Genomic DNA, 19,692 nt, shown 5'->3' on the forward strand with positions numbered 1-19,692 from the left:
TGTGTGATGTGCGATGCACTATCCATGTTAAAGGTGCACCCCAACAAAAAAGTGGTGCACTCTGTCAGAGCAGTGCAGGGGGTGCCAAATTCATGCAGAATGTGCGCCAGAAATCCTGAAGCTGGCGCCCCCTGAAGACTACACAGGACACTGCACACAGTACACACTGCACTGTTCTAAGTAAATGTGCCCCATTGTGTCCTATGCAAGAGTGAAATACTGCCAACCAGACGGACTGTGGATCATCCTACCCCCAGCATCATCTGTCACTACAGCACTTCTTCATGTAGCCTAGGGCACAGTGAGGAAATTATTATAATCAAAATAATCATTGCTATTATAATAACGTGCCATAACAGAAGACAGAAGGAAACACTAGAAGGTGACACTAGAGACAAAGTCATTATACATGTGGGTACATATAACCAACATAATACTGCCCCCTATGTACAGGAATATAACTACTATAATACTGTCCCCTATGTACAAGAATACAACTACTATAATACTGCCCCCTATGTACAAGTATATAACTACTATAATACTGCCCCCTATGTACAAGAATACAACTACTATAATACTGCCCCCTATGTACAAGAATACAACTACTATAATACTGCCCCCTATGTACAAGAATACAACTACTATAATACTGCCCCCTATGTACAAGAATATAACTACTATAATACTGCCCCCTATGTACAAGAATATAACTACAATAATACTGCCCCCTATGTACAAGAATATAACTACTATAATACTCCCCCCTATGTACAAGAATATAACTACTATAATACTCCCCCTATGTACAAGAATATAACTACTATAATACTCCCCCTATGTACAAGAATATAACTACTATAATACTGCCCCCTATGTACAAGAATATAACTACTATAATACTGCCCCCTATGTACAATAATATAACTACTATAATACTGCCCCCTATGTACAAGAATATAACTACTATAATACTGCCCCCTATGTACAAGAATATAACTACTATAATACTGCCCCTATGTACAGGAATATAACTACTATATAGTGTACATAGTGATATGTACCTTGCATGTTTCTAATACATTTCTCTCTTTGGATAGCGGGGCAGGGATGGTGAGTATATAGTGCAGTTCTCGGTTTCCGGTATACATGTAGGGATGATGTGTGTGTAGGTTTCTAGCTGCGGTGAGTAATCAGATTTCCCAGTGGGGACATCACACAAGCCTCTCTCTCCTCACTCCTGTATTTAGGTCGCGTCACCATACACCCACTGCCAGGTTAATTAAAGAAGCAGTGTCTGACATCACACCCACAGCCGGGACCTGACAAACCCGGCATCACCTTCTGGGAGTCATTGTTAACCCCTGATCTCAGGAGGGATGGATTATTACTGGGATATTCTATGATTTTCCTGATTATGGGGGTCCTGAGGATGGATACAGCACTGATTTAAAGCAACAAAGGTTTTATTTAATTGAATAGTCAGTGTTGCAGCTTCTTGATTCTCAGGATCCATAAGGATCTTATGATGAACTATACCCTATCATGTGTGCCACCACTTTATAAGATGTGAATACCCCTTTTTCAGGTATAATTGGCTTCCAGAGGTCCCTACCTCATAGCAGGGGCTGCTCTCTGCTGCAGAGACTGGTGGGGATAGCAGCTTCCCAGCTTACATAGTATCTGTTGCAGTTGCAGGATCTCCCACTAGATGGCGGCAGTGCACCATGTGTCTGTCCAGGGTTGCCATACACTGCACAGGTCTCCCTGCTATCACACTGAGCATTCCCGCACCTCTGTGTCACACAATCACAGCCCTCACCACATAACACCTTAAAATTATTCATTCATTCTTCCACCAGAGGAAACATGTAGCGTCTGGAGGAAGCAGAGGAGATCATGGAGGCCACCAGTATAAGAGATGGACAGAAAAGTCCATTGTGCTACAGAATGCATTTATATTTCTGGAATATGTAGAGGCCGATAGTGTTTTCTCACTATCTGACGTGAAATCAGAATACGCTTTTCCAGTTTTAAGTTAATTAGGATTGTCAAAATTAATTGCAAGAATAGTGAGTGAGAAAGGATTTTAATTTTTATAGTCAAAACTTGATATACACTAAGATAACTATGCCTTTAAGTAATTTAGGACAGCCCATGTGATTTCATGTCTTTGGAAGCTTCTGATTGGCAACATCAGAGTTAATTAGACACGCACACCTGTGCATGTATTTAAAGGAACACCTGAAACAGGCTGCTTATTTGTGTAACATCATGAGAAGTCTAAAGAAATCCGCCAAAATATCAGGAAGAGAATTGTGGACTTGCACAAGTCTGCTTCATCCTTGAGTGCAATATCCTGATACCTGAAGGTTCCTCATTCATCTGCACAATCCATTAATCGCAATTACAAACAAGATGGGTGCAGACATCATAGCACTCAGGTAGGAGACGGGTTCTATGTCCCTGAGATGAATATGCTTTGGTCCAGAACATGCACATTAGCCCAAAAACAAAAGCAAAACACCTTGTGTAGATGCTGGAGCTGGTAAGAGTCATATCCACAGTGACATGAGTTCTGCATCCACAGGGGCAGGGGGCCCTCTGCCAGGAAGAAGACACAGAAGAAATGATGAAAATAAAATCAAACTCTTTGGCCATAATTACGCTGGGAGGAAAAGGGCAACACTGAATATCATCCCAACTATGACACCCGGGGGCAGCATCATGTGGTGGGGGGACTGGGGCACATCACAGAATAGATGCATCATGTGGTGGGGGGACTGGGGCACATCACACAATAGATGCATCATGTGGTGGGGGGACTGGGGCACATCACACAATAGATGCATCATGTGGTGGGGGGACTGGGGCACATCACACAATAGGTGCATTATGTGGTGGGGGGACTGGGGCACATCACACAATAGATGCATCATGTGGTGGGGGGACTGGGGCACATCACACAATAGATGCATCATGTGGTGGGGGGACTGGGGCACATCACACAATAGGTGAATAATGTGGTCGGGGGACTGGGGCACATCACACAATAGATGCATCATGTGGTGGGAGGACTGGGGCACATCACACAATAGATGCATCATGTGGTGGGGGGACTGGGGCACATCACACAATAGGTGCATCATGTGGTGGGGGGACTGGGGCACATCACACAATAGATGCATCATGTGGTGGGGGGACTGGGGCACATCACACAATAGATGCACCATGTGGTGGGGGCCAGGGGCACATCACACAATAGATGCATCATGTGGTGGGGGGACTGGGGCACATCACACAATAGATGCATCATGTGGTGGGAGGACTGGGGCACATCACACAATAGATGCATCATGTGGTGGGGGGACTGGGGCACATCACACAATAGATGCATCATGTGGTGGGGGACTGGGGCACATCACAGAATAGATGCATCATGTGGTGGGGGGACTGGGGCACATCACAGAATAGATGCATCATGTGGTGGGGGGACTGGGGCACATCACAGAATAGATGCATCATGTGGTGGGGGGACTGGGGCACATCACACAATAGATGCATCATGTCGTGGGGGGACTGGGGCACATCACACAATAGATGCACCATGTGGTGGGGGGACTGGGGCACATCACAGAATAGATGCATCATGTGGTGGGGGGACTGGGGCACATCACAGAATAGATGCATCATGTGGTGAGAGGACTGGGGCACATCACACAATAGATGCATCATGTGGTGGGGGGACTGGGGCACATCACACAATAGATGCATCATGTGGTGGGGGGACTGGGGCACATCACACAATAGATGCATCATGTGGTGGGGGACTGGGGCACATCACACAATAGGTGAATCATGTGGTCGGGGGACTGGGGCACATCACACAATAGGTGCATCATGTGGTGGGGGACTGGGGCACATCACAGAATAGATGCATCATGTGGTGAGAGGACTGGGGCACATCACACAATAGATGCATCATGTGGTGGGGGGACTGGGGAACATCACACAATAGATGCATCATGTGGTGGGGGACTGGGGCGCATCACACAATAGGTGCATCATGTGGTGGGGGACTGGGGCACATCACAGAATAGATGCATCATGTGGTGAGAGGACTGGGGCACATCACACAATAGATGCATCATGTGGTGGGGGGACTGGGGCACATCACACAATAGATGCATCATGTGGTGGGGGACTGGGGCGCATCACACAATAGGTGCATCATGTAGTGGGGGACTGGGGCACATCACACAATAGATGCATCATGTGGTGGGGGGGCTGGGGCACATCACACAATAGATGCATCATGTGGTGGGGGGACTGGGGCACATCACACAATAGATGCATCATGTGGTGGGGGACTGGGGCACATCACACAATAGGTGAATCATGTGGTCGGGGGACTGGGGCACATCACACAATAGGTGCATCATGTGGTGGGGGACTGGGGCACATCACACAATAGGTGAATCATGTGGTCGGGGGACTGGGACACATCACACAATAGGTGCATCATGTGGTGGGGGACTGGGGCACATCACACAATAGGTGAATCATGTGGTCGGGGGACTGGGGCACATCACACAATAGATGCATCATGTGGTGGGGGGACTGGGGCACATCACACAATAGATGCACCATGTGGTGGGGGGACTGGGGCACATCACACAATAGATGCATCATGTGGTGGGGGGACTGGGGCACATCACACAATAGGTGAATCATGTGGTCGGGGGACTGGGGCACATCACACAATAGATGCATCATGTGGTGGGGGGACTGGGGCACATCACACAATAGATGCACCATGTGGTGGGGGGACTGGGGCACATCACACAATAGATGCATCATGTGGTGGGGGGACTGGGGCACATCACACAATAGATGCATCATGTGGTGGGGGACTGGGGCACATCACACAATAGATGCATCATGTGGTGGGGGGACTGGGGCACATCACACAATAGATGCATCATGTGGTGGGGGGACTGGGGCACATCACACAATAGATGCATCATGTGGTGGGGGGACTGGGGCACATCACACAATAGGTGCATCACGTGGTGGGGGACTGGGGCACATCACACAATAGGTGCATCATGTGGTGGGGGGACTGGGGCACATCACACAATAGGTGCATCATGTGGGAGGACTGGGGCACATCACACAGAGGAATCATGTGGTGGGGGGACTGGGGCACATCACACAATAGATGCATCATGTGGTGGGGGACTGGGGCACATCACACAATAGATGCATCATGTGGTGGGGGGACTGGGGCACATCACACAATAGATGCATCATGTGGTGGGGGGACTGGGGCACATCACACAATAGATGCATCACGTGGTGGGGGACTGGGGCACATCACACAATAGGTGCATCATGTGGTGGGGGGACTGGGGCACATCACACAATAGATGCATCATGTGGTGGGGGGACTGGGGCACATCACACAATAGATGCATCACGTGGTGGGGGACTGGGGCACATCACACAATAGGTGCATCATGTGGTGGGGGGACTGGGGCACATCACACAATAGGTGCATCATGTGGGAGGACTGGGGCACATCACACAGAGGAATCATGTGGTGGGGGACTGGGGCACATCACACAATAGATGCATCATGTGGTGGGGGGACTGGGGCACATCACACAATAGATGCATCATGTGGTGGGGGGACTGGGGCACATCACACAATAGATGCATCATGTGGTGGGGGTACTGGGGCACATCACACAATAGATGCATTATGTGGTGGGGGGACTGGGGCACATCACACAATAGATGCATCATGTGGTGGGGGGACTGGGGCACATCACACAATAGATGCATCATGTGGTGGGGGGACTGAGGCACGCCACACAATAGATGCATCATGTGGTGGGGGGACTGGGGCACCCCACACAATAGATGCATCATGTGGTGGGGGGACTGGGGCACGTCACACAATAGATGCATCATGTGGTGGGAGGACTGGGGCACATCACACAATAGATGCATCATGTGGTGGGGGGACTGGGGCACGCCACACAATAGATGCATCATGTGGTGGGGGGACTGGGGCACCCCACACAATAGATGCATCATGTGGTGGGGGGACTGGGGCACCCCACACAATAGATGCATCATGTGGTGGGAGGACTGGGGCACATCACACAATAGATGCATCATGTGGTGGGGGGACTGGGGCACATCACACAATAGATGCATCATGTGGTGGGGGGACTGAGGCACATCACAGAATAGATGCATCATGTGGTGGGGGACTGGGGCACATCACACAATAGATGCATCATGTGGTGGGGGGACTGGGGCACATCACACAATAGATGCATCATGTGGTGGGGGGACTGGGGCAAATCACACAATAGATGCATCATGTGGTGGGGGGACTGGGGCACATCACAGAATAGATGCATCATGTGGTGGGGGGACTGGGGCACATCACACAATAGATGCATCATGTGGTGGGAGGACTGGGGCACATCACAGAATAGATGCATCATGTGGTGGGGGGACTGGGGCACATCACACAATAGATGCATCATGTGGTGGGGGGACTGAGGCACATCACAGAATAGATGCATCATGTGGTGGGAGGACTGGGGCACATCACAGAATAGATGCATCATGTGGTGGGGGGACTGGGGCACATCACACAATAGATGCATCATGTGGTGGGGGGACTGGGGCACATCACACAATAGATGCATCATGTGGTGGGGGGACTGGGGCACATCACACAATAGATGCATCATGTGGTGGGGGGACTGGGGCACGTCACACAATAGATGCATCATGTGGTGGGAGGACTGGGGCACATCACACAATAGATGCATCATGTGGTGGGGGGACTGGGGCACATCACACAATAGATGCATCATGTGGTGGGGGGACTGGGGCACATCACACAATAGATGCATCATGTGGTGGGGGGACTGAGGCACATCACAGAATAGATGCATCATGTGGTGGGGGACTGGGGCACATCACACAATAGATGCATCATGTGGTGGGGGGACTGGGGCACATCACAGAATAGATGCATCATGTGGTGGGGGGACTGAGGCACATCACACAATAGATGCATCATGTGGTGGGAGGACTGGGGCACATCACAGAATAGATGCATCATGTGGTGGGGGGACTGGGGCACATCACACAATAGATGCATCATGTGGTGGGGGGACTGGGGCACATCACACAATAGATGCATCATGTGGTGGGGGGACTGGGGCACATCACACAATAGATGCATCATGTGGTGGGGGGACTGGGGCACATCACACAATAGATGCATCATGTGGTGGGGGGACTGGGGCACATCACACAATAGATGCATCATGTGGTGGGGGGACTGGGGCACATCACACAATAGATGCATCATGTGGTGGGGGGACTGGGGCACATCACACAATAGATGCATCATGTGGTGGGGGGACTGGGGCACATCACACAATAGATGCATCATGTGGTGGGGGGACTGGGGCACATCACAGAATAGATGCATCATGTGGTGGGGGGACTGAGGCACATCACAGAATAGATGCATCATGTGGTGGGGGACTGGGGCACATCACACAATAGATGCATCATGTGGTGGGGGACTGGGGCACATCACACAATAGATGCATCATGTGGTGGGGGGACTGGGGCAAATCACACAATAGATGCATCATGTGGGGGGACTGGGGCACATCACACAATAGATGCATCATGTGGTGGGGGGACTGGGGCACATCACACAATAGATGCATCATGTGGTGGGAGGACTGGGGCACATCACAGAATAGATGCATCATGTGGTGGGGGGACTGGGGCACATCACACAATAGATGCATCATGTGGTGGGGGGACTGAGGCACATCACAGAATAGCTGCATCATGTGGTGGGAGGACTGGGGCACATCACAGAATAGATGCATCATGTGGTGGGGGGACTGGGGCACATCACACAATAGATGCATCATGTGGTGGGGGGACTGGGGCACATCACACAATAGATGCATCATGTGGTGGGGGGACTGGGGCACATCACACAATAGATGCATCATGTGGTGGGGGGACTGGGGCACGTCACACAATAGATGCATCATGTGGTGGGAGGACTGGGGCACATCACACAATAGATGCATCATGTGGTGGGGGACTGGGGCACATCACACAATAGATGCATCATGTGGTGGGGGGACTGGGGCACATCACACAATAGATGCATCATGTGGTGGGGGGACTGAGGCACATCACAGAATAGATGCATCATGTGGTGGGGGACTGGGGCACATCACACAATAGATGCATCATGTGGTGGGGGGACTGGGGCACATCACAGAATAGATGCATCATGTGGTGGGGGGACTGGGGCACATCACACAATAGATGCATCATGTGGTGGGAGGACTGGGGCACATCACAGAATAGATGCATCATGTGGTGGGGGGACTGGGGCACATCACACAATAGATGCATCATGTGGTGGGGGGACTGAGGCACATCACAGAATAGATGCATCATGTGGTGGGAGGACTGGGGCACATCACAGAATAGATGCATCATGTGGTGGGGGGACTGGGGCACATCACACAATAGATGCATCATGTGGTGGGGGGACTGGGGCACATCACACAATAGATGCATCATGTGGTGGGGGGACTGGGGCACATCACACAATAGATGCATCATGTGGTGGGGGGACTGGGGCACATCACACAATAGATGCATCATGTGGTGGGGGGACTGGGGCACATCACACAATAGATGCATCATGTGGTGGGGGGACTGGGGCACATCACACAATAGATGCATCATGTGGTGGGGGGACTGGGGCACATCACACAATAGATGCATCATGTGGTGGGGGGACTGGGGCACATCACACAATAGATGCATCATGTGGTGGGGGGACTGGGGCACATCACACAATAGATGCATCATGTGGTGGGGGGACTGGGGCACCATAGATGGATCATGAGGCAAATACTGAAGAACATCTCCAGACATCAGGAAGGTAAAGCTTTGGCTCTTCCAGATGGACAATGACCAGAAGCTGCTGCCAAACAGGTTACAGGAGAACAAAGTCAATGTTTTGGAGGGACCACCACAAAGTCCTGATCTCAATCCTATGGAAAATTTATGGGCAAAGCTGGAAAAGCCGTAGGGAGCACACAACAGCTACAAACACGGATCAGCTACACCAATTCTGTCCGTAGGAATTAACCCAAATTCCGACCAACTATTGTGAGAAAAACAGTTTAACCGTTTGAGGACCAAGCCATTTTGTTTTTTTTGCATTCAATTTTTCACTTCCGTCTTTACAAAATCTTTTTTATTTTTTGCTTATCAGAGCTGTTGTTTCCTGTCTAAAAAAATTTAACTTACTAGTGTCCACACTTCACGTTCCTTGCTGGTGACTGGGAAGCTTGAAACATTTCCAAATGTGATGGAATTGGAGAAAAAATACATTTGTGCCATTTTTACGTGGACATAGTTTCTACGGCTTTTATACTGTGCTCCAAATGTCAATTCCCCATTATTCTTTGAATTTACAATTGTGGGAATACAAAATTACTGCAATACTAAAATCTTGCAGTATATGTGGAATTTTCCAGTGTACAATGTTGTAGATCGTCGCTTCCCAATGACATCACGGGGAGCAATGATCCAAAATGGCTTTGCTTTCAGGTAATTGGTTAACACCTGAAATTGTTGTCAGAGGTGAGTACTTTCATACATAGTGGGTGTTTGCTGCATTATGTAGCAGAGGCTTTAGCCAGTGAAACTTCTGCATACATCCTTATGACCCTTACTGACCTAAAAAGGGAAAGGTTTATTCCACCAAAATAAGAATGAGAGTACAATACAACTTTAATACATCCTGGCATAAAACATAGAATAAATTCCTAGTTATATCCCATAGCTGCGCCCAGTGTGTTCCTATTTTTGTGTGTGCTGGTGTGCAACCAACAGGGATATTTTAATTGGTGTATTTTTCCTTTTTTGGATAACTAAATCTGGGGTGAGTCATATATAGTCCAATAATACGGTAAATGCATCTTAAAGGGAACCTGTCACTAGCTTTTTCACCACTAAATTATTTACCCCATCAGGTAGGATATGAAAGCTGAAAATTACATTTATCAGTAATTAGATTTCCCCCTTAACCAGGGTTACACTGAGATGCAGCCATAGCCTTGGTAGAATGAGCCTTTAATCCAGTAGGGACGGGAATGTGTATTTCTTGGCATCACAAGGAAATACAGGCGGTCCCATACTTGAGAACACCCGACTTACAGACGACCGCTAGTTACAAACGGACCTCTGGATGTTGGTAACTTACTGTATGTTAGCATTTGGCTAAACAGTTATTAAAATGTCTGTAATTAAGATTTATTGTTAATCCTGGTTCCTATGACAATCCAACATTTTTAAGATCCAATTGTCACAAAGACCAAAAAAAAATTTGTCTGGAGCTGCAATTATAAAGTTAACAGTTCCGACTTACATACAAATTCAACTTAAGAACAAACCTACAGAACCTATCTTGTACATAACCCGGGGACTGCCTGCAGCCATCTTAATCCAGCGGCAATTGTAGTTTTACTTGCTGCCTTACCTTTGTTTGCTCCCTGAAATTGTAGAAGTTGATGATCAGAGCCCCTAAACTCCTCTGTATGCTGAACATATATTAAAATGCACCTACGGACACCTGGAGTACAGTATGAAATCCCTTTCTTTCTCCGAAGTAGAGTTTGGGCAGAAGGAAGGGAGACTCACTTCTTGCTGGCACAACCTTTGGTAAAAAAAAGAAGGATGATGCTGTAGGATTAAAATTACAATCTTCTAGAATCTTACAATATGGGGCAGGAAAAAGCTTGAATCTCCCCGACTCTTCTAGAGGTAGATATAGCTAGAAGGAAGGACGTTTTAAGACTAAGAAAAGGGAGAGACACCTGTGAAGGAGGTTCAAATGGGACACTAGTTAAAACTGATGACACTACATTGAGATCCAATGGAGGAACAGAAGCTTGAACTGGAGGGTGGACTCTGTAAGCTCTAAAAACGGCAATTGGCCAATTTATAATCCAGAAAAGCACTATGGGCCGCAATAGGGTCTCTACCCCGAAGGTCCATAAGTCCCATGTCAAGTCCATTTCGCAAAATGTCCAACAACAAACTAATGTTCGGCAGGAAGGCTCGGTCCCATCTATCTTTGGAAAACTTAAGGAACACATTCCAAATTCTATTATACATTATAGAAGTTATAACCTTACAACTTGACAAGAGGGAAGATCTTACCTTCCCTGAGAATACCTTGCTTTTTAGCAAGTCATATTCAGTCCCCATGCTGCCAGATGAAGTTGGTGGACCACAGGATGAAGGACAGGACCCTGGCACAGGAGATCTTGGCACACTGCTTAATCCATGTAGTCCCCTTTCGCCATCTCCATCAGAAAAACAGGATCTCTACGGCCAAAATGGAGCGACCAGGATAACCTGAGATCAGGACTCCTTCATTCTTGAAATCACCACAGCTGACACAGAACATCTACCCCACAGAAGGAGTCTGCCCAATAAAAAAAGCGGAATCAAGATCTGCCTCAGTCTTGCTTCTTATGCCCCTGTCGATGTACATAATTGTTGCAATATTGTCAGAAATAATTTTGACATGGTTGTCCTTTTCGGTCGGTTCTAGGACTCAAAGGGCCTGGCAAACTGCATAGAGCTCAAAGATTGATCCCATCCCCCTGGGACAAGTTTTCCTTCTGAATGTGCACCCAAGCCATAGCTGCCGGCATCTGTTGTAGCTTATCTGAGGTGATGGTCTCCATGATACTCCAATCCGGGATTTTTTTGTCAATCCTTTACCAACAATGAGAACTGTTCACACTTTGGTATGGTAACCATCCTGTCCAAGGAACGACGTGACCTTTCCCAGGAAGATAGTAGGAACCCCTGAAGTATTCTGGAGTGAGCCTGCACCCATTGGACTGCCGGAAAGCTGGAAGTTAGCAGACCCAGCAAGCTCAGGGTAAGAAGCAGTAACAAAAAACAAAAAAACTGAGACAAATTCTGAGACTGATATTATCTCCCTTTCAGGAAAAATTAGCCACCCCAGATCCAGCAAGGTGTCCCACATTCAGCAGATATCGGACAAGAGCTTTCGGAGGTAGCAGTAATCACCAGACCATCCAGATACAGAATCATCTGGAGACCTTTCAGATTAAAGGAAGCAGAAACCTCGGCCATGATTTTTGTAAATATTGTGGGGGCCGATGATAGGCCAAAGGGTAATGCTGTGTTTGTATTTAGACAACCTCTATAAATACTGGATACCTCTGGAAGTGTCTGTGTATTAGCACATGATAATGTCGCCGAGATCCAGTGTCCAGGCTCCTTTCCTCTGCTCGCCCCACTACCTGCATCAGTGACCCCATCCCCTCACATCTCGTATGATACTTCTCACTAAAATCTTCAATGTCTCTTCTGGTGTCGTCCCCTCTTCTTTCAAGCATGCCGTTGTTACCCCATTACTAAAGAAACCTTCCCTGGACCCATCCAGTGCTACTAAATACAGACCAGTTTCTAATCTGTCATCTCCAAACTCCTGGGACGCCTGGTCTATTCTCTATAACCCGCTAAATCTCAGCTAACTCCCTCCTTGACCCCCTACAATCTAATTTCCGCTCTATGTATTCCACTGAATCTGCTGTAAAGTCTCCAATGATCTCCTCACTAAATCCAAAGGTGACTGTTCTCTCCTTGTTCTTCTGGATCTCTCGGAAGCGTTCGATACTGTGGACCACCATCTCCTCCTCAGGGGATTCGCTCCCATGGCCTAAAGGACCCTGCACTCTCGGTTTTCCTCCCATCTCTCTGACCGCACTTTCAGTGTCTCCTTCTCTGGAACTTTCTTCTTCTGTTCCTCTCTCTGTCGGGGTTCCTCAGGGCTCAGTCCTAGGTCCTCTCCTCTCAGTGTCGGGGTTCCTCAGGGCTCAGTCCTAGCTCCTCTCCTCTCAGTGTCGTGGTTCCTCAGGGCTCAGTCCTAGGTCCTCTCCTCAGTGTCGGCGTTCCTCAGGGCTCAGTCCTAGGTACTCTGCTCTCAGTGTCGGTGTTCCTCAGGGCTCAGTCCTAGGTCCTCTGCTCTCAGTGTCGGGGTTCCTCAGGGCTCAGTCCTAGGTCCTCTCCTCTCAGTGTCGGGGTTCCTCAGGGCTCAGTCCTAGGTCCTCTCCTCCCAGTGTTGGGGTTCCTCAGGGCTCAGTCCTAGCTCCTCTCCTCTCAGTGTCGTGGTTCCTCAGGGCTCAGTCCTAGGTCCTCTCCTCAGTGTCGGCGTTCCTCAGGGCTCAGTCCTAGGTACTCTGCTCTCAGTGTCGGTGTTCCTCAGGGCTCAGTCCTAGGTCCTCTGCTCTCAGTGTCGGGGTTCCTCAGGGCTCAGTCCTAGGTCCTCTCCTCTCAGTGTCGGGGTTCCTCAGAGCCCAGTCCTAGCTCCTCTCCTCTCAGTGTCGGGGTCCTCAGGGCTCAGTTCTAGGTCCTCTCCTCTCAGTGTCGTGGTTCCTCAGGGCTCAGTCCTAGCTCCTCTCCTCTCAGTGTCGGGGTTCCTCAGGGCTCAGTCCTAGGTCCTCTCCTCTCAGTGTCGGGTTCCTCAGGGCTCAGTCCTAGGTCCTCTCCTCTCAGTGTCGGGGTTCCTCAGGGCTCAGTCCTAGGTCCTCTCCTCTCAGTGTCGGGGTTCCTCAGGGCTCAGTCCTAGGTCCTCTCCTCTGTGTCGGGGTCCTCAGGGCTCAGTCCTAGCTCCTCTCCTCTCAGTGTCGTGGTTCCTCAGGGCTCAGTCCTAGGTCCTCTCCTCTGTGTCGGGGTTCCTCAGGGCTCAGTCCTAGGTCCTCTCCTCTCAGTGTCGGGGTTCCTCAGGGTTCAGTCCTAGCTCCTCTCCTCTCAGTGTCGTGGTTCCTCAGGGCTCAGTCCTAGGTCCTCTCCTCAGTGTCGGCGTTCCTCAGGGCTCAGTCCTAGGTACTCTGCTCTCAGTGTCGGTGTTCCTCAGGGCTCAGTCCTAGGTCCTCTGCTCTCAGTGTCGGGGTTCCTCAGGGCTCAGTCCTAGGTCCTCTCCTCTCAGTGTCGGGGTTCCTCAGGGCTCAGTCCTAGGTCCTCTCCTCCCAGTGTTGGGGTTCCTCAGGGCTCAGTCCTAGCTCCTCTCCTCTCAGTGTCGTGGTTCCTCAGGGCTCAGTCCTAGGTCCTCTCCTCAGTGTCGGCGTTCCTCAGGGCTCAGTCCTAGGTACTCTGCTCTCAGTGTCGGTGTTCCTCAGGGCTCAGTCCTAGGTCCTCTGCTCTCAGTGTCGGGGTTCCTCAGGGCTCAGTCCTAGGTCCTCTCCTCTCAGTGTCGGGGTTCCTCAGAGCCCAGTCCTAGCTCCTCTCCTCTCAGTGTCGGGGTCCTCAGGGCTCAGTTCTAGGTCCTCTCCTCTCAGTGTCGTGGTTCCTCAGGGCTCAGTCCTAGCTCCTCTCCTCTCAGTGTCGGGGTTCCTCAGGGCTCAGTCCTAGGTCCTCTCCTCTCAGTGTCGGGGTTCCTCAGGGCTCAGTCCTAGGTCCTCTCCTCTCAGTTTCGGGGTTCCTCAAGGCTCAGTCCTAGGTCCTCTCCTCTGTGTCGGGGTTCCTCAGGGCTCAGTCCTAGGTCCTCTCCTCTCAGTGTCGGGGTTCCCCAGGGCTCAGTCCTAGGTCCTCTCCTCTCAGTGTCGGGGTTCCTCAGGGCTCAGTCCTAGGTCCTCTCCTCTGTGTCGGGGTCCTCAGGGCTCAGTCCTAGGTCCTCTCCTCTCAGTGTCGGGGTCCTCAGGCCTCAGTCCTAGGTCCTCTCCTCTCAGTGTCGTGGTTCCTCAGGGCTCAGTCCTAGCTCCTCTCCTCTCAGTGTCGGGGTTCCTCAGGGCTCAGTCCTAGGTCCTCTCCTCTCAGTGTCGGGGTTCCCCAGGGCTCAGTCCTAGGTCCTCTCCTCTCAGTGTCGGGGTTCCTCAGGGCTCAGTCCTAGGTCCTCTGCTCTCAGTGTCGGGGTTCCTCAGGGCTCAGTCCTAGGTCCTCTCCTCTGTGTCGGGGTTCCTCAGGGCTCAGTCCTAGGTCCTCTGCTCTCAGTGTCGGGGTTCCTCAGGGCTCAGTTCTAGGTCCTCTCCTCTCAGTGTCGGGGTTCCTCAGAGCCCAGTCCTAGCTCCTCTCCTCTCAGTGTCGGGGTTCCTCAGGGCCCAGTCCTAGCTCCTCTCCTCTCAGTGTCGGGGTTCCTCAGGGCTCAGTCCTAGGTCCTCTCCTCTCAGTGTCGGGGTCCTCAGGGCTCAGTCCTAGCTCCTCTCCTCAGTGTCGGCGTTCCTCAGGGCTCAGTCCTAGGTACTCTGCTCTCAGTGTCGGGGTTCCTCAGGGCTCAGTCCTAGGTACTCTCCTCTCAGTGTCGTGGTTCCTCAGGGCTCAGTCCTAGGTCCTCTCCTCTCAGTGTCGTGGTTCCTCAGGGCTCAGTCCTAGCTCCTCTCCTCTGTGTCGGGGTTCCTCAGGGCTCAGTCCTAGGTCCTCTCCTCTCAGTGTCGGGGTCCTCAGGGCTCAGTCCTAGGTCCTCTCCTCTCAGTGTCGGGGTTCCTCAGGGCTCAGTCCTAGGTCCTCTCCTCTCAGTGTCGTGGTTCCTCAGGGCTCAGTCCTAGGTCCTCTCCTCTGTGTCGGGGTTCCTCAGGGCTCAGTCCTAGGTCCTCTCCTCTCAATGTCGGGGTTCCTCAGGGCTCAGTCCTAGGTCCTCTCCTCTGTGTCGGGGTTCCTCAGGGCTCAGTCCTAGGTCCTCTCCTCTCAGTGTCGGGGTTCCCCAGGGCTCAGTCCTAGGTCCTCTCCTCTCAGTGTCGGGGTCCTCAGGGCTCAGTCCTAGGTCCTCTCCTCTCAGTGTCGGGGTTCCTCAGGGCTCAGTCCTAGGTCCTCTCCTCTGTGTCGGGGTTCCTCAGGGCTCAGTCCTAGGTCCTCTCCTCTGTGTCGGGGTTCCTCAGGGCTCAGTCCTAGGTCCTCTCCTCTGTGTCGGGGTTCCTCAGGGCTCAGTCCTAGGTCCTCTCCTCTCAGTGTCGGGGTTCCCCAGGGCTCAGTCCTAGGTCCTCTCCTCTCAGTGTCGGGGTTCCCCAGGGCTCAGTCCTAGGTCCTCTCCTCTCAGTGTCGGGGTTCCTCAGAGCCCAGTCCTAGCTCCTCTCCTCTCAGTGTCGGGGTTCCCCAGGGCTCAGTCCTAGCTCCTCTCCTCTCAGTGTCGGGGTTCCCCAGGGCTCAGTCCTAGGTCCTCTCCTCTCAGTGTCGGGGTTCCTCAGAGCCCAGTCCTAGCTCCTCTCCTCTCAGTGTCGGGGTTCCTCAGGGCTCAGTCCTAGGTCCTCTCCTCTCAGTGTCGGGGTTCCCCAGGGCTCAGTCCTAGGTCCTCTCCTCTCAGTGTCGGGGTTCCCCAGGGCTCAGTCCTAGGTCCTCTCCTCTCAGTGTCGGGGTTCCTCAGAGCCCAGTCCTAGCTCCTCTCCTCTCAGTGTCGGGGTCCTCAGGGCTCAGTCCTAGGTCCTCTCCTCTCAGTGTCGGGGTTCCTCAGGGCTCAGTCCTAGCTCCTCTCCTCTCAGTGTCGGGGTTCCTCAGGGCTCAGTCCTAGGTCCTCTCCTCTCAGTGTCGGGGTTCCTCAGGGCTCAGTCCTAGGTCCTCTCCTCTCAGTGTCGGGGTTCCTCAGGGCTCAGTCCTAGGTCCTCTCCTGTGTCGGGGTTCCTCAGAGCCCAGTCCTAGCTCCTCTCCTCTCAGTGTCGGGGTTCCTCAGGGCTCAGTCCTAGGTCCTCTCCTCTCAGTGTCGGGTTCCTCAGGGCTCAGTCCTAGCTCCTCTCCTCTCAGTGTCGGGGTTCCCCAGGGCTCAGTCCTAGGTCCTCTCCTCTCAGTGTCGGGGTCCTCAGGGCTCAGTCCTAGGTCCTCTCCTCTCAGTGTCGGGGTTCCTCAGGGCTCAGTCCTAGCTCCTCTCCTCTCAGTGTCGGGGTCCTCAGGGCTCAGTCCAAGGTCCTCTCCTCTCAGTGTCGGGGTTCCTCAGGGCTCAGTCCTAGGTCCTCTCCTCTCAGTGTTGTGGTTCCTCAGGGCTCAGTCCTAGGTCCTCTCCTCTGTGTCGGGGTTCCTCAGGGCTCAGTCCTAGGTCCTCTCCTCTCAGTGTCGGGGTTCCTCAGGGCTCAGTCCTAGGTCCTCTCCTCTCAGTGTCGGGGTTCCTCAGGGCTCAGTCCTAGGTCCTCTCCTGTGTCGGGGTTCCTCAGAGCCCAGTCCTAGCTCCTCTCCTCTCAGTGTCGGGGTTCCTCAGGGCTCAGTCCTAGGTCCTCTCCTCTCAGTGTCGGGTTCCTCAGGGCTCAGTCCTAGCTCCTCTCCTCTCAGTGTCGGGGTTCCTCAGGGCTCAGTCCTAGGTCCTCTCCTCTCAGTGTCGGGGTTCCTCAGGGCTCAGTCCTAGCTCCTCTCCTCTCAGTGTCGGGGTTCCCCAGGGCTCAGTCCTAGGTCCTCTCCTCTCAGTGTCGCGGTCCTCAGGGCTCAGTCCTAGGTCCTCTTCTCTTCTCCCTCTATACAGCCCACATTGGACAAACCATCAGCAGATTTGGTTTCCAGTATCATCTCTCTGCTGATGACACCCAGCTGTATACTTCTGCACGTAACATCAGCCCGGCCTTACTCCAGAACACTAGTGACTGTCTCTCTGCTGTCTCTAACATCATGTCCTCTCTCTTCTTGAAACTTAATCTTTCCATATTTCTTGTCTTTGCACCATCCACTAACAGAGTCTATCCTGACCTCTCCATCTCGGTCTGTGGGATCACTATAGCACCGGGGCAGCAGGCCCGCTGTCCTGAGGTTGTGCTGGACTCCGTCCTCTCCTTTTCACCGCATATTCAATCTCTTGCTCACCATTGCCGCATGCATCTCAGAAACATCTCCAGATTACACCCACCTTATATTCCTATACACTTTCTCCCATCCTACAGGTGATTTTTGCATCTACCACCGGTTTCCATTTTTTGGGTGATTTGTGTTGAATGTTTATTGAAAACCCTTTGACTAAATGTTTATACACCTTACAAATTATATTCCTAGTGTTATCATTATCCAATACTAAATCTATACATTCGTGTGATTAGACCCTCAAACCTGACCCTTTTTCTTTTGATGTTCTCTAAGTGCATGTGCAACTTGGAATCAGGAATCCCCATTACCTCTGGTATCTGATAATTACCCCATAATTATGAATATTCAACATTTTCTTTAACATTGCCCAACTTTTAAACAATAGTTTAGAAAGTCCCCACTTCCTCTACCTCCCGCTGCCAAAAACCCACTCTCTAAAACCTCAAATATTGATTGAATTGAACCCGCAGTGGGGTTCATCAGCCTCCCAATCACGTGATTACTTTCACACTTTACCAATCTACTTATTTGTGCGGCCATTAAGTACACAAAAAAGGAAAAGTACTCCCCCCCAACCCCCCTCCCTCCAAAGAACGATATAAATAACTTACCTTCATGCGAGCCTTTTTTCACCCCCACATTAAATCGTTGAGCATTGCCCCAATCTCCCTGAACATTGATTCCTCTATCACATTGCTCCGGCTGATAACATTTGTGGGAGGAAGATGATTTTCTGTCTGACCTACATAACGGCAGCCTATCCTAGCAGTGAATTCTTTCTCTATTGCCCTACAATAGGGGTATCAGATTAAGTTCCAAAAACATGTACAGTTCTTTTGCTATTTGTATCCCTAAATATCTAAAGCTATTCTCGCATATAGTTACCTTTTGATCTACAAGTTTGCCCCTGACCCCTGGGTCCAGGGAAAGTTAATTTGATAACCCGACCATTTCCCAAATTCTTCTATAACCTCCATCTGCCAGCGATCTTAGATTAATCTCTACTATAATTCAAACCTCTCCCACATGTCTCCTAGACTTCTCCAGAGCTGCACCAATTCTCTGGAATGCCCTGCCCTGGACTATCAGAATAACAACCAGTCTCAACAGTTTAGGCAGCCCATAACACTCGCTAACTGCATGAAGTTTCAACTCTCTTTACTACCCCGTCCTGTGTCCTCCTCCCATCTGTTATCCAGCAATCACCAAGCTCCAGGATCGTCTGAAGTCCCATTCACCTAGGATTCTTGTATATATGATGACGGCTGATGACTGGTTGAAGCAGCAACACCTTCATTTATTATATTTTATCCTATTCCCTTATGAAGAATGGCTGCCCACATTCGCCCACATGAGGAAGAGCTGATGCAGCAGAGGAGACGCTCCCTATGACCTCCTAGCGCCTCCTATGACCTGCAATAACATCTATGACCCAGGCACAAACGGTATGTATGGAAGTGGAATAGCAGCAGTAAGATAATAGATTAGTGACATTTTTTTGTATATTATATAGATCAGAATTGTAAGTACTGCAAATTACAATAATTAGTGTCTATCAATGCTATTACCGGGCTGAATTACATTCCCAATCTAAACAGCAGCTTTCACTATAGGTCCACCCACTATCAGTACTTATCCAAGGTATATGGGGCGGATAAGTCTGATTGTTATTAGTAAAGTGACCACTAGATGGAAGCAGATTACCACCACATAGAGATCATACAGAACATCACTGTGTGCAGGTCATGGGACAAAAAGGCATATTTGACAATATGTCACAATGTAGTGAACATCATC

General features: G+C 50.6%; 1 long non-coding RNA gene across 9 annotated transcripts in view; it reads right to left on the reverse strand.

Annotated features, from left to right (window-relative positions):
- The window catches only part of LOC140077678 (uncharacterized), a 95,198-nt gene that overhangs the window by 14,067 nt on the left and 61,439 nt on the right, over positions 1-19,692 (reverse strand). For 5 of the 9 annotated variants that reach the window (XR_011849810.1, XR_011849817.1, XR_011849809.1 and 2 more), the window contains one exon: positions 10,628-10,804. The exons of 3 other annotated variants lie outside the window; for them this stretch is intronic. This is a non-coding gene — a long non-coding RNA (uncharacterized lncRNA). The remainder of the gene's footprint in view (positions 1-10,627; positions 10,805-19,692) is intronic. One more of the 9 variants, XR_011849812.1, reaches the window with a different exon arrangement.

Source organism: Engystomops pustulosus, chromosome 9 (assembly GCF_040894005.1).
Source record: "Engystomops pustulosus chromosome 9, aEngPut4.maternal, whole genome shotgun sequence".
NCBI classification, from domain to species: domain Eukaryota; kingdom Metazoa; phylum Chordata; class Amphibia; order Anura; family Leptodactylidae; genus Engystomops; species Engystomops pustulosus.